The sequence below is a fragment of the Rhinatrema bivittatum genome, unplaced genomic scaffold (genome assembly GCF_901001135.1).
Source record: "Rhinatrema bivittatum unplaced genomic scaffold, aRhiBiv1.1, whole genome shotgun sequence".
NCBI classification, from domain to species: domain Eukaryota; kingdom Metazoa; phylum Chordata; class Amphibia; order Gymnophiona; family Rhinatrematidae; genus Rhinatrema; species Rhinatrema bivittatum.
This window is the reverse complement of record NW_021821041.1, coordinates 104,851-109,014: the sequence shown is the minus strand read 5'-3', so window position 1 is coordinate 109,014 and position 4,164 is coordinate 104,851. Positions and strand designations below refer to the sequence as shown.

Below are 4,164 nucleotides of genomic sequence, written 5' to 3'. Positions count from 1 at the left end.
GAAAGTAAAGTGAGACAAGTGGCAACTTAGGGAAAGCAGGAGTTTAAATGTGGCAGCTGTTTTTGCTGCGTAAAATTGCTAGAATAACTTAGGTCGAATAATAAGTTCAATGTTTTATGGATGATATTTTACAGATAGTTTTGCTTTATGGTGCGGTATATGCATTTTAAAATAAAGTAAATAAATATATCTTTTGACTTCTGAGGTGATTCCTTGGGACTCCTGTGTCCAGATGAGCCAGTTGTGAAGAGGGGAAGCGGTACTTATAGTGAAGCCATTCTTTATAACTAGTACTGATAGGGACAGCCTGCGGCTCGGGTGATAAGTGCTGTGCAGTGCCATGTGGAAGGTGCCTGTTGGGGGCCTTCTGCTCCTCTAGGTAGGCCGGAGCTGGGGATGCTGCGGAGGGAAGGGAGCCCAGAGTCATTGCGTAAGCGTGACACCTACTAGCTGGATTCTGGTTCCATGATTGTAACCCCAGTGCATGACCCTCAGCCCAGAATGGTCACAGCAATGACTGGATTAAATATAAGTTGGGAAGAGATGAAAATCTAGCCAGGAGTGGGAGAATTTCCCGGTAGTTGTGAATGAAGGCTTATTGCCCTGACATAGTTCTGATCGAGCTTTAAGTGGACAGGAGCAGGAGAAAACTGCTATGTCAAAACAGATTCCGATAGTAATCAGTCATTATGATCTGAAACTCCTCCCATATTTTCATGTGTTTCTTGGTGGGCAGGGTTTATAGAAGCACAGGTAACAATGCGGAAATCAAAAGGAAATGATAAAGCATCTAGTTGTAGGATGAATTTTTATCATCTCCCTACTTTCCCTTAATGTTCTAAGATTATATTTTGCAAACTTATCTCCTGGAAAATAGCTGGGTTTTATCCGGTGACCACTGATCTTGAGTTTCCAGCTAATCTGTATTTATTAGTGAATCTTCCAACTGCCATCAGGCAAGCCATTGTCCTAAAAGTTTGGGGATTTGTGTATCCCTAATTATCTTCTTTAGGGGAGGAGAGGGTGGTTAATATAAAAAAGTCAAAATTACTTAATTTCAACATTTGCCAGGATTCTTAAGTTAAAAAAATAAAAAAAAACCATCTCTAATATGTAAGGCCTGATATTTGTCTAGTGTACTATATAAACCAGAAGAAGTTTATCCACATCTTGGTGGAAACTAGTGACCAACTAATTTTATAGTCCCTATTAGTCAACTGGACACTGGATTGCTGATACACCAATACTGTGGACATAAAATTAAATCAGAGAATTATTGATATGCATTCAAGCAGAATGTAAAAGGTCTGTAATTAGGATATAATGAAATGCAAATGAAAGCAAAAATGGTAGCCCATATGACTGCATAGTAGATCAAAGACAAAAGGTTAAAAATATCTATGAAAAAAATTTAAAGCAGCAGTCCCTTCTCACTGCCGAAATTCATTTGTAATAAGTAGGATGCCAAGAAGGGAACAAGAAATTTATTTATTTATTTAGGATTTTTATATACCGACCTTCTTAATACAAGTATCAAATCAGGTCGGTTTCCAAAGAACAAAACTGTCGCGGTTAAGGCGTTACAATAAACAGAGTTTCTGAACATAGGAACATCAATAAATATTACATAGGCAACAGTAAATCCCAGCATTTTTTTAAAAAGAGACTAGCATATTTTCCTTCTCAAATAAACACAACTATGATATAGGACTTGACCCACGCCTAGTTATAGGGAGCATGGTTTTCAACCTCATTTACTAGGAAGAGAGGAATTTGCATAGGCAAATGAGCCTGTCTAAAAATGCAAAAATCAAGTGGTAAATACACTAAATCTCACACAATAATAATTTATACAATTTACAAAATTCATTAATTTTTATTTAACCATGTTAAACAAGTATCCAAACCAAAACATAAATAACATTAAACCATTGCATTTTGTTAACGTTTTATATGTACATATATATGTCTATATCTATATCTATATAGATAAATAGATATGTCTCTATTTCTGCTGTCAGTTTCAAAGAATCCTCCCAATATGGTCCATGTTTTGCTGCTAACATGGCTGCCTCAGAGGAGAACTGGTGATAACGTGTGAAAACATTCAAATTAACGGTGGAACATCAGGGTTATCTTCAAAGTCTGCATTATTTTTAGTCTCTGTTAGGTTCAGTTGCTGTAATTTAAATGGTCCTTGGTCAAGTGGTTTCTTTTCCTGGATTATATTGGCCACATCTGGGAATGAATGTCTGCTAGGATCTACTTCTAATTTCTCAATGTTTTTTGCCCTGGTATTTGTTTTGATTTGATGTCTGTAGACTTCACTGTTAACTTTTTGAGTTTTGTCATAATTATTTCTGTAGCCTTTGGCATGGTGATAACCAAGTGCCCGGTTGTTTGAGATCTTTTGGCAGAACTACTATCAGGCTTCACTTCTGCTGGAAGCACAAGTTGGAATGGCTTACTTTTAACCATTATTAGTATGTAAGTTGGTTGTACATCAATATCAACTAGAGAGGTATCCAAATATCTATAAACAGCAAGGTCCAGAATTAGCTGGAAAAAGAAATGGAAGTCTTTTCTCCGATCCTTTTCTCGCCATGCTTTGCGAAAAAGCAAAAGCACCATTATTGGCAGTGTCTCTCTGTCCAGCCATCAGTACATGTCAGTGGGGGGTTTTTTTGTGTCCCCCCATGTGTGGCTGCATAGCCTTAGTCAAACGACCGTGCATGCTGCACATATTTATTTATTTATTTATTTATTTATTTTTGGTTTTTATATACCGGAAGTTCCTGTATACAATACATATCACTCCGGTTCACATTTAACAGAAATAACTACTCGCCGGGGAGGCGGTTTACATGGAACATATCGAATATAATGAACGGATAATAATCAAGGTAAAATCTATTATGAAACAGCTAAGATCAACTTAGAGACAACTTAGAAAACAACTTGAAACATATAACTGACACAATATGAACATTACAATAATGCTGTAAGACAAGGCTGAAAGTTTGTTCTTCTTGCTTTTAGCTCTCTGGGAAAGCTTGATGAAAAAGCCAAGTCTTGAGTTTCACTTTGAAAGTAGTATGGCACGGTTCAAGGCGGAGGTCCGGTGGTAGTGAGTTCCAGAGAGACGGGCCTGCTGTGGATAGAGCACGTTTCCTCAGGGTAGATTTAGCAGGTTGGGTGATCATTCTATTCTGGTATGCCCTTCTGGTTGGTTTGTTAGAAGAGTGTAGTTGAAGCTGGAAAGTTAAGTTGAGGGGGGATGTTATGTAGTGCCTTGTGAATCATCGTGCAAGTCTTGAACTGAATCCTATATTTGATGGGAAGCCAGTGGAGATGCTGGAGGATTGGGGTGATATGGTCCCTTTTTTTGGCATTGGTAAGGATCCTTGCAGTAGCATTCAGAACCATCTGGAGTGGTTTGGTAGTGTATGCTGGAAGGCCTTGCAGGAGTGAATTACAGTAGTCTAATTTGGTAAGGATGATGGCTTGGAGTACTGTGCGGAAATCCCTGTAGAGTAGAAGGGGCTTTAGTTTCTTTAGCACATGTAATTTAAAGAAGCATTCTTTTGTAGTGTTATTTATGAATTTATTGAGGCTGAGTCTGTTGTCTAGTAGTACTCCCAGATCTCTGACTTGAGGTGCTGTGGAATATCCTGAGGTGTCTGGAGAGTTGCAGGATGTTGGCGGGGTAGAATGCTCCGGTGCTATTATGAGAATTTCCGTTTTTTTTGGTGTTTAGCACTAGATTGAGGCTGGTTAGAAGATCGTTGATGGATGATAGGCATTTTTTCCAGTAGGCCATGGTTTTTTGTATGGTTTCTCCGTGATAGGGATGAGAATTTGAATGTCATCCGCGTATAAGAAATGGGTGAGCTTGAGGTTAGTAAGTAGATGACAGAGTGGGAGAAGGTAAATGTTGAAGAGGGTGGGGGAGAGTGATGATCCTTGTGGTACCCCCATCTTGACTTGGATGGGGTGAGATTCCTTGTTGTTTATCTTAACTTTGTATGTTCTGTTCTCTAGGAAGGACTTAAACCAGTTGAGAGCTGCTCCAGTGATGCCGATGTCTGTTAGTCGTTGTAGTAGGCTAGGGTGGTTCACGGTGTCGAACGCTGAGGAAAGATCCAGCAGCGAGGAGACAAGGAT

At 39.0% G+C, this 4,164-nt stretch overlaps 1 pseudogene; it reads right to left on the bottom strand.

Moving 5' to 3' along the window:
• Positions 1–2,015: 2,015 nt before the first annotated feature.
• LOC115082388 lies at positions 2,016–2,631 on the bottom strand (annotated as a pseudogene).
• Positions 2,632–4,164: the final 1,533 nt, after the last annotated feature.